The following is an 11,827-nucleotide window of genomic DNA, read 5'->3' as shown; positions in this document are numbered from 1 at the left end:
ATTGAATCAATTCAGGCTTAGGTTTCTTGAATGTCTATCTCTAGCCCTGGAGAGCATTGTCTGTTCCCATTAATAGGGTGTACCTATTTTGCTTGGTAAGCATTAACAAGCATATTCACTCACAATAAAGACAACCTAGTACCTGCCTCTAATACATACCATATGAAACACACAGTATTTTACTTAGCAAACCTTCCCCCACTTCTGATCCCTTCTTTATGGAACATGTTACTCTAACAAATAAATTAATACTGATGAATAAATGGAAGCATGCTGGTAATTAAAAAATGATGTATTCTGTCAAATTTCTTCATGTCTCCCTTAGAGAGTTTTTAACAAGAGTGTTGGTTAAGTGACCCACAAACTGATTTAGCTAGAGTTGAAAAACTGACCGCCTACTCTAATCCAGCATGTACATAATACACTCAGTGAAAAGGAAATAATGCAGAAAAAAGGAGAGGTTTGTCACCAGTGAAGAAGGATTATTTTAAGGCTAAACAGAAGACTGGACATGAGAGTTGCAAATCATTCCTTGCTGTATCACACTGGATCCATCACCTTGGAGAACATAAGAATGAGTTTAAGTGCTTTGTGGAAACCAGACCTACTAATCTTTCTCCATGGTGTTCAAGGTGCAATGATCCCATTTCAAGGATGCTAGTGTCCTTAATCGGATACATAAACCTTGAAAAATGGATCCTCAAATGGATCATCCATGAGTGATACTTGCATTTTTTGATAACATGGGTCTATGGTTTAGTTAATGTACCTGGGTATTGGGTGCTTTGAACAATAGGCACTGTGGTGCTGCAATGTTATTATCTCTTGAGTTTTATCAAAAAGGATTGATTATGATATATCATTCCACAGGAATTTTTGGGTAAAGATAGCCATTATTTGGAGTGTCTTCTTCAAATCACACAAAGATTAACAGAATCCTACCTAACAGGAAAGAAAGTAATTTTGTAGGCAAATACACTGAGGGAAAAATACAGTTTTTCTGCCCATTATATTCAATTGCTATAAAATGACAAGATATTTTTGCATTCTTTGGTATTAAGTGAGCTTTCTCCATTGACTTTAATAACATACAAATGGCATGTGCTACAGGTACATAGATATTAGAAAACAGAAATTAAAAAAATTAAATACAATCCTTGTAGCAATAAAACCAGAAGAAAAAATGATTCTGCAAAACATGATTTCTCTTTGCTTTCATAATAAAGGTAAATTGCGCATGGATTAAAACAGCTGAGGCATTAAATTGAATCTTGAAACCTTTTCCCTCCACTCATCCCTATTCTAATGTGTTATTACACTGAAAGTAGTTTTAAAGTAAGTAAAATAATCTTCACTTTAGGGAAGGGTGTGGTCTCATGATCTGAACATATGGTGAAGAACAGACAGTTTGAATTCTAATTCTCATACCAGGATGAGTATTTTTTATTGCCTTACACAATGTATTCAGGCACTACTTTAAAAAGGAATCCCTGTTCACCAAAATATGTTAGTCCCATTAAAATCTATGAGAGTTAAACTAGAGTTTAAGCATTTTTGTGAATTATAATGTATGGGCCTGATTTGTTAGAAGTAGCTTTGCTTCACCATGTATTTCACCTTGTAAGATTGCTGTGGAGACTAAACAGTTAAATTCTCTGAAGCTGAAAAGTAGTGTTTATAGAATAAATTATTTGCAGGTAAAGTATTGAAGAAATGTAAGGAGTGGTTCTCTTTTTATTCTAATTTTTAACAGTCTCTGTTTGAATGGAGGTTATCACAGAAGTAATTGAAGTAATTTGTGGTGTAGGAGTTTAAATATATGTTGATTTGAATTAAGGGGACAATAGCTAGATTAAAACATAACTTTTCTTAAGCAGAAACGTTATTATTGTAGGTGTGCATGAAAAATTATGTCTAATGACCTACAAACTGTTATATAGTTTTAATTATGAAATAAACAGATGTTCCATTCTTTCCTTAATCATCTGGAGAATGTGTATTCCTTTTATGGCACAAAGTTTCTACCCAGCCTCCAGTTTTCCACGTGTAACTGATTAGGATCACAAAAGCAAACTGCCAAAATCAGAGGCTGACTGAAAAGCCTCTTTAAAGTAATGCATATCCAGCATTTTCCCCCCCTCCCCCCCATTATTTGGTGGTTCCCAGGATTGCCTTTAGTTCCATCAAGGCCTAGAAAAAAAAGTGAATGCTGTAGGGATTAAACCTCTCTGCTCTGACACAAATGGTAGTCCAAGGAACTGCACTGGTCTGCGTGAAATGTGAATAGTTCCAGCTGGATGTTACAATGGCCGTGGGGCAAAGTAACTAGCTCTCTTAGCCTGCCGCACTGAGATACTTTGCAACAGAAGCTGGAGTTGGATTGTGGTTAACCAAGCTACTTGTGCCAGTGTGCTGGGAATCTGACCTGGACATAAGATTTGGTCCTATGCCCCTGAGCCTCCCCCTACAGGATTTGAAAAGCACACATTTGTTAGGTACTTCCCAAAACGGGGGTCAGCAGTGTTTAAGAGCAGGGATGAGAAGGGAGCACTGCTTTAAAAAAGCTCAGCTGTACTGGCAGGACACTTCCTAACTAGCATGTTTCACTGCTGCTGCCTGTCACACCACTCCTTTCCAGGCTGCTGCTTATCCATGCCATGCCAGAGCCCACACTACAGAAGCTGCCCTACCTCCCCCTGCCACTGAAACACCACAGAGGACCTCTGGATCTACAGGCTGGATATAAATGTCTCTAGGGTCTGAATCCAACCCTCATGCTGTCAATCCCTGTCCTAGAAGGCATTTGCCAGAGAAGGTTATCCCAGGACCAAAATGCTGAACAAATGCTACTAGGTAACTTTGGAAAATGTGAATAGCTTTGGAAAGTCATTAAAGTTTTTTCAAACAAAAATGATGATGCTAGACAATCTAGTTGTCTGTTCTTCTCTGTTTAAATACAGGTATTGTAAAACTTTTGATGAAAGGGGGGAAGAAAAGAAAGGGCAACATTACATTTCTGTTTCCATGAGGAGAGATAGAGAGGTCATTAGCTGTGTTAATCTAAAGTCAGGAAGAAGGTAGGGTAGAGTTGCACCTTATAGGGCATGTCTACACATCATCCTACAGTGATGTTGTTACTGCACTGTGTTTAGTTCCCAAAAGGAAGTACTAAAGCATGGCACAGTAACTACTTGTGCCCTGCATGTGACGCAGTTAGTTTTAGCTGCTACTTTGCAATAGCGGCGTGCTAAAATGGGAGAGCACATCACTATGTCAAAGTAACTGCCTGTCACATGTAGATTCACATGATCACTGTGCCACCATAGCACATCATACGGCAACATAACATGTCACTACGGTGACATAGGATGATATGTAGATGCATCCATAGACTAACTGAACCAGATGTGCACAAAAGACTTCTGCATCTGATTCAGTTACTCTCCGAGGTGAATCTCTACCCTTTCTTTGGCTTTCTCTTTCCTATTAGCAACATTTTGCTAGACATAGTTTGAAACCACAGTCTAGCAACCTGAAAAGAAAATAAGATAGTGCTTCATGGACCTATTGACATTTCAAGAAGATCTTTGTTAAAGGATTATATATTTCTGTATCATGAAGGTTCAATAGTCACATTAAATAAAGTGGGGCGCTTTTAGGTATTATAGGGCTTGAGTCCTCTCTTGCCTGGTGTCCTACCTCCTTGAAATGTCAGGGTGAGATCTTAAGAATAACATTATCTGCTTGTCCTGTTAGTTGTTCCCTCTTTCCTCCCATGTCTTGATGTTCTTCCTGGGAGATCGTACCTGCAAGTATCCTGTGAGATCTTACTCTTTTGGTTTCTTTGTGGGGCTCCTACCTTTCCTTTATCCCAACCTTACCACATCCAGGGCCAGAACAGGCATTGTTGTCTTGGAGTTCACTCTGTCTTGGTGCTAGGTTCTCACCCATGCTACCTGTCACTCAAAGAATAATTGCTCCCCGACTGTTGGCTAATCCTCAGCTGTTCTTTGGCTCAGGCTATTGTCCCCACAACTAAACTCATCACAGTTTTGCATTAATAAAGTTCTTTAAACAATAACTTAGGAAAACTAACTTAAAGCTTGATTGACCAGCCTCTGTGGGTATATTCTTGTAGATACCGAGTTCTCGTCACAAGCTGAATTATGGGGATTTTCAGTGTCCCGCTGTGCCCCTCAGTCCTGATAGGGCTCTCTCTGGGTACCTGTCCCATCGGCCCCTGCTCCTGATCTCAGTGTTGTCTGGGTCTTCATGCCCTGCCTTGTCTCTAGGGCCTCAGTCCTCCAGAAGGACTGTTCCTGCCCTGACAGCTCCTTTCCTGGCTCTGATCAGCTGCAAGGCTGGATGGAACTTCCCCATCAGGCCTCATGTTGCCTCCCAGCTCCCATCCCAGCTCTTTCCCACCTGGTACCTCTGGGATCCAACATTGCCTGTCCTGTTGGGGCTCTGGGCCCTTCTCCAGCCCTCTCTTCACTGGGGCACACAGCTCCCTGGGCAAGCCATGTGCAACTTCCCAGCTGCTCTTCACTGGGGCACACAGCTGGCTCAGCTCTTGGGGCAAGCCACATGCAGTTTCCCAGCCACTCATCACAAGGGCACACCATGTGAAGCCATGTGTGGCTTCCCTGATCTGTCCTGCCATGGCAGTTTCTTACCCAGTTGGCAGCAACTCTTCCCAGCTCACTGACTTCACCCAGCTCCCGCTGGGTTTCCCAGTGGCTCCGTGCTCCTGGTGAGCCACTCCGAGGCTCTCTTCCCTGGCTCCCTCCTCTCTGTGTCATTTTCTCCTTCTTGAGTCTTCTCCTCCCAATGCACGTGGCATTGCTCCTCTTTCAGATTGCTCATTATCTCTCACCAATCTGCAGGCTCAGGCTGCTGCTTGAAGCACCATGTCAGAGTTGCAACTGCTTTCCCGGCTGTGCAGGAAGGGGGAAGTGGGGAAAACCCCTACTGGCAGTCTCTTCCCACTTCACAAATGGGGTAGACAAATACATATTTTTAAAAACTGTCAAGAGACAATAACCTATTAATATCACAGTTCCTAAATATTAACAGGAGTAAATATTGAAGACATAGCTTTTGGGATGCATTTGAAGAGCCACTAATCATTTTGGACAGATTTTGATAATAACACAGCTTGTTGGAATAAACCTATCATCACACCAGATCAGTCCTCTGGAAATAGCTTAATGATCTCTAACCCAAGTGCCAGGACTGATAATGGGTTTTTAAAGCAAAGGTGGTTTAACATGGTTTTCACTGTCTTCTTGAGGTTAGAGCCAGAATACCATATGCTTATTGAATCTTCATTCATGCCCAAGTGCACATGTCAACCATATGTTGCACAGAAAACAGACACACTTGGTGGAAATGCAATTGGAGTATTTATATGTACATTATGAGCCTATGAAGATGAAATAGTAGGATATAGAATTAGATCTTTCTGATGATCTTTCTAACACGAACTTGGATCTGGAAAGATGCTTCAAGCATTGATACTCACACTTGCCAATTAACAAGGTATGAAAAGCAGTAATCAGACTCAGAAGACCTTTGAAAATCAATCAATCTATGATAAAACTTGATGAATTTAATGCAAGTACGCCAGCACTGTATTTGATGAATATTCCAGTTTGGTTGATGAAACATTTGTGCCTACTACAATGTCATCTCTTTTGTTTTCCTTTTAAACAAAAAAATAGATGCTGCACAGACAATAGGAATTTTTAGGCTTTAGTAAGTGTTAACACACTAAGGAGGTCACTAATACCCATGACTGAGTGCCAATTCTCTTACTTTCCTTGAGGCTGCTCATTACACAGAGCATTCCTTGAAAATGCTTTGTCAAGCTGTCTGCAGTGTCTTTACAGCTGTGAGATTTTAGTTTCACTTTAATTAAAAATTCAGGTGGGGCACAAAGAACCAATTTTAGGTAAAATGATGTAATGTCAATTTATTTATGTCTTAGTTTGGTGATATTCAACCAGAGGCTCATGGAACTATGTGTGTGTCACTTGCGCTATGCAAACGTTCTTCTGGGGTGTGAACGAGGAGCCAGGCAGCATCTTGACATCAATGTGGCAGCTGCTAGATAATACTTGTGCCTGATGGGACTATTGGATGGCACTATAAATTAGTCTATACTGGCCTAATTGCCACACACATGTAGATGGCGATGCTCTAGCACACAGTAAATTAGTCTACAGCACAGTAAAGTTCATGTGTAGATGTGCCCAAGAAGTAATTAATCCAGCCTATTTGACATTGGTAAGTGCCAGCTCCATACTGGGGTACCACACTTTAAGAAAGATGTAGGCAAATTGAAAAAAGCCTAGAGGAGAGAAACAAGCATGTCAAGAACACTGGAAACCATAGCCTGCGAAGAAAGGTTGAAAGAACTGGGTTAGTTTGGTCTAAAAAGGAGAAGGGAGAACAAGATATTGACAAGATATTGATATTGTCTGCAGGAGAACAAGATATTGATCTTCTGATACAAAAAAGGTTGTCAAAAAGGGGATAATAATCAATTATTCTCTAGGACCACTGGAGAAAGGATTAGGAAGGAATCAGCTTGCTTTGCAGTGAACAAAACTGAGCTAGATTCCAAGAAAAAAAACCCTTTCCAAACTATGAGGATACTTCAGCACTAAAACAGGCTAAATAGATAATAATAAGTGCAATCTCACTCACAAGAGATTTTTATTGTTAGTTAATGCCTTAAAATTCACATCAAATTGGTATCTAAGCTAAATGGTTAACTTGTGAATCACAGTCTCAGAATGCTTTTCATTTATACTAAGTCTTGTGATGATTTTATATATCAAATTTCAGGGTGCTGACAGACATGCAGGTCATAAAATGCCAAGAGTTATAATGATTCCTCTGACTCAACAGAAGTTTGTCTGTTGGAAAGGGGGGTGGGAGGAGGGCAGGGGGAGAAGAGAAAAAAAAGAGGTCCACTTTGGAACCTGTCTGCAGCCTCTCTCTCCCCGCCCCGGCCTGCCCCCAGCTCCAGTGCTGTCTGCAGCAAGGGAGGGGGGAGAAAGGGATGGGGAGGGATCTGCACCAGGGTCATCATAGCCTGCATTCTGTTCAGCAGTAACTAGCCCCAAAGGGACGGACTGGCTGAAGGGGACAATTTTACAACAGCCGTCCTCAAAGGGTTTTTTGGAAGTGCAGGGTGGATTGGCAAGGAGTTACTCATGCTGGTTGGTGGGAAATGTCTGGGGAGTTTGGCTGCGCACACAAGACCTCTTGCAAGTTTTTCTGCCAGGCAACTGGGAGATTTTGGTACCAGAGAGCGTCAAGCTAGGGATGGGGTGCCGTGTCTGCACCCATGGAAGCTCTGTGTACTTTTTGGCATACTTGTTCTGCACATGTTTTAGCTCTGCTGTGTCCTGTAGCCCTGCCTGTATGCAGTTGCACAGATTCAGGCTGCCCATGAGCAATGTGTCCGGACACAGCTTCCAGCAGGACATGAGCTGAAATGCTGAGCATTGGAGAAATGGCTAGTGAGGGAATTAATGGTGACAGAGCTCACCCAATATTCATAAAGTGGAAGCGCTTAAGGCCCATGATCAGGGTGACAGGCGATGTGTACCGGGGGCACGGGGTGGGGGAAGATGTGCTCCTCCTGAGATTGGCCCTCGCCAGCTGGGGAGTAGGGGTGATAGCCAGTGCCCCTCCTGAGACTGTGGGGGTACTGAGAGAAGCACCAGCGGCACTTCCAGTTTGCCACTGAGACTTCCACTGGTGATTGGCTGGTGGAGGACCACCCCCGGTCAGTGGTTAGCCGCTGGTGTCCCCTCAGGATCAAGAGGCACCAGTCACCCATGATCAGAGTTACGTGAACCTGACAAGCGGATTTCTGTAAAAGCGGTGAGTGAATTAATGGCTGCAGCCAGCTGTAAAAGGATGGTTTTTGGAGGTGCAGGGTGGGTTGGGACAGGAGTTACTCACAGTGGTTGGCAGGAAAAGTCTGGGGGGTCTGGCTATGCATGCAAGACCTCTTGCAAGTTTTTCTGCCAGGCAACTGGAAGATTTTGGTGCTAAACAGTGTTAAGCCGGGGGCAGGGGGCTGTGTCTGCATCCATGGAAACTCTGCGTATCTTATGGGCATGCTTGTTCTGCAAGTGTCCTGTACCTGTGTACGCCATGGCACATATTCAGGCTGCCCGACAAGCAATGTGTCAAGCACTGCTCCCAGAGGGACTTGTTTCCTGCAACCACCCCTTTTCAAAAATGAAAATCGCTGAAATCCCTCAAGCACTCAGTGGAAAAAGGGCAAGTGCTGAGCACAGGACTGACTGGACAAACCATGAAACACCAAGGCGGTCACCCCTCCTAGCTGAAAGCATCCCTCACCCCAAGATCACACCAGTCTCCCCTCAAGGGAGCCCTCACCACCAACAGCAGCCACCACCCACAAGACCGATGCCTCACAGATAGCTAAAGAATTGCTAAACGTACCAAGATTGAAAAACCTGAAACTTCCAAAATTAAAACTTTTAATTCAAATATAAACCAATACAAATACAACAAAACAGAGAACACGTAAAAACTGTCAATTGCCAGTGAGGGAATGAATGGTGATGGAACTCACCCACTTTTCATAATGTGGCCACACTTCGGGTTCCTGGTGGGGTTCACAGAACACCACGTGGCAGGTTCATGTAAAAGCAGTGAGCAAACTAATGGCATTATGGGGGACAGTCAAGCTGCAGCCAGCTGAAAAGGTCATGAGGTGACCTGGCCAAGGGAAGCTTACCCCCACTCTGACCCTGCAGTGCCTGTGCAAAGTTTAGAGAGCAGACATGCTCCACAGGTGTTGCAACTTCGGTGCCAGACAGAGGGGTTCACCTGGGACATTTGCAGCCAGGCAGGGTCAAGCCAGGGAGGAGGGCTCCGGCTGCACCCATAGCAACTCTGTTCATCTTATGGGCATGCTCCTTCTGGAGCACTGAAACACTGCCAGACTACCCAGTAACCCGCGTGTCAAGACACCACTCCCAGTGAGACATGGTGTGAAATGCTATGCATTTGAGAAATAGCCGGTGAGGGGATGAATGGCGATGAAACTCTCCTGCTCTTCATACAGCAGCCACTCTTTAGGCTTGTGATTGAGTAGACAGAACCCCACTTGTTGGTTTCACAGAAAAGCAGCGAGTGAATGAATGGTGTTATGGAGGACCATCACACCACAGCCAGCCAAAAAAGTATGTTTTAGAGGTGCAGGGTAGGGGGCCACACTCACTTCCTGTAACCCCCCCTCCCTTCTCTAGCTGGAGCAGACCAAACCCAACAGGGCCAGAGATGACCTCCCTGTTGCAAAAACTGATAACTGTCCAGACTGCAAGGGAACTTTGGGGACCCGTTAACCTCCTATTAGGTGTTAAATGCTCAGAGCAGAAGCCTTCAATAACATGCTTCACTGTGCAGAATTTCTATAATAGTGCTAAGGGGGTCAGGGTACACCACACACCGCATTTACCCCGATAGTGGAGAAGGGAGCACATACACAGCAGACAATCTCCAAAAGAGACTGAGATCACCCTGATCTTCCACCCGCCAACACATCCTAGGACACCCACCCACCACACCAGGTGAAATAGGAGATGACAAACAAAAAATGATTTCTTTGAATTATTCATTTAATGAAGAAAGAAAAAGAGGTCAGCAGAATATTGGTTCATGTTGGGCTCTGCAGCTACACCTGATGTCCTAAAACATTCATTGCTCATAAATACCTGCAAACTATAATAACCCATGGTGGACAATGGGCTCAGTACGTGCAATTCAGTTAATTAGCATGTACACATGACAGATTTATGGCTTTATAGTTGTAAGTTGCAATGTTGCAAACTGAACTACATTGGTTTGTTTGTAATGATGAGAAGTAATTTAAAACCCCCCAAAGTCACGTACGTGTAAAGCGTGATGGTATTAAACCACACAAAGGGAAATTTTCATCACATGTACATCGTCTCACCATCATGTGTACAAGTGCCCATTGGAGTTAAACACAGCAACACTCTGAAGAAGGAAGAGACTATAGAAATCATCCTTCATACTTATTTACACCACATTTTAGGACACAAAGACCATACTATTTTTGGCCAAGTATCTGGAAACACAACATGATGAATATTCATTATATATAATAAAAGCTACAAGACAGTGACAAATATTGTTCTAGGCTTTCTTTTCTTTAAGAGAAAAGGGGAAAGTTCACAGCTGCATATGAAGCACACCACTTTGTTTTTATAAGTTCAGTATCCTGCTGTTAGAGCCGGGCAGCAATTTTGCAACATAAGACTTTCCTGTCAGAAAAAGCTGATTCATTGAATTTGAAACCTTTCTTGAATTTTCTGGAGAGAAACAAAGTAGGTTTAAAATCTCTTTCCCTGCTAACTTACCTGCCTTGCATTCTGCCACAGAGCTGGGACCACAGGAGCTCCGGCTATAAGGGCTTCCAGACTTCCAGCATTGTGGTTGTACATGAGGCAGAGGACCAGAGAGTCGTGTCAACTTAGTTTTGTAAAAATTGAAAATATAACTGTAGTAATAAGAGGTACAATTCAGCGACACTTCCTAGCTTATAGGAGTTGAGACTTGGGAGCTGGTCCCTTAGTTAGGCAAGCAGCTGTTAGTTTGGAGAGAAACAGACCAGGTGTCTGCAGACGTTGCCTGCTGCTCCACGAACACATTTTATCGTTTAGTTCTGCTCATTCATGTATACCTGTTTTACTGAATCCAGTGACTACTACAGCACCATATTTTTAGTTTTCAGGACCCAAGATTTCAGCTTCCCCACCTTCAACAGGGAATTCTGAGATTTCAAAATAAATTCATTTTTTGAAAGTTTGATATGAGCCAGTGAATGTTAATTCCAAACTCTAACCAGCACTACTTGCTACTACTATTGAAGAGAAGCTAGTACTCATTTTCAGCTTGCTTTGTTTTATTTTTTAATATACATACAATTCCAGCACTGGTTTTAATGCAGCTCCTCCTCCACCAAAATGCACTGCTATTCTGAAACTCTTGCTGAGTAGGAGCTTCAAGGAAATTCAGAGCAGCAGTGTATTAGGATAACTCCATACCCTAAAGGGTTGCAACACATGGGGTAGAGCCAGCTTCTGTGTGACTGGTGGCCTGTTGCCAGCTATGGATATTTTTTACTTCCCCCTGCAAAGACAATGCTTGGGGCTGCCACCCTGGTCACTCCCCCTTCATTATACTCCTAATTTAGAGCCCAGTCCAGGAAATCACTTATGCATGTGCTTGGTTTTAAGCAGGTGAGTAGTCACATATAAATATAATGCTATTTTCAAAAAGAAACAGGTTAACAGGACTCTGTGTGATCTGAATTGAGAAGAGATACATGCCAAGTACCCTTAATTATTGGTGTGGAACAGAAATGCATTTTCTTTTTTCCTACTAAAATACTCATAAACCACCTTAACGCTGATAGGCTCTATTGGCCTAATCTCATCAATTTTAGTTTTATTTATTTCCTGTTGCTACAGCAATCTCTTCTTAAGGGTCCTGCAAGATATTACTCTTGTGAAATCCAGAGCTACCCAAACTCCGTGACATCAACAGGAGATGAAGATACTCATAACTTTTCCTGAACTTTGAATGCTGTCCTCAATCTATTGTGCACTCATAAGATGAACAAAACACACACAGATTCAGAATCAAGCCTACAGGATATTTGGAAGCAGTCAGGGACATGTTATGAGGATCGTGCACATGGTTTGCATCAAGGCCCTGATCCTGCAGTCTGATTCTTTTGGGTGGACTC

This window comes from Crocodylus porosus, unplaced genomic scaffold, assembly GCF_001723895.1.
Source record: "Crocodylus porosus isolate Cpor-Errol unplaced genomic scaffold, CroPor_comp1, whole genome shotgun sequence".
Classification (NCBI taxonomy): domain Eukaryota; kingdom Metazoa; phylum Chordata; order Crocodylia; family Crocodylidae; genus Crocodylus; species Crocodylus porosus.
The sequence above is the reverse complement of the archived record's forward strand: the minus strand, read 5'-3'. Positions refer to the sequence as shown.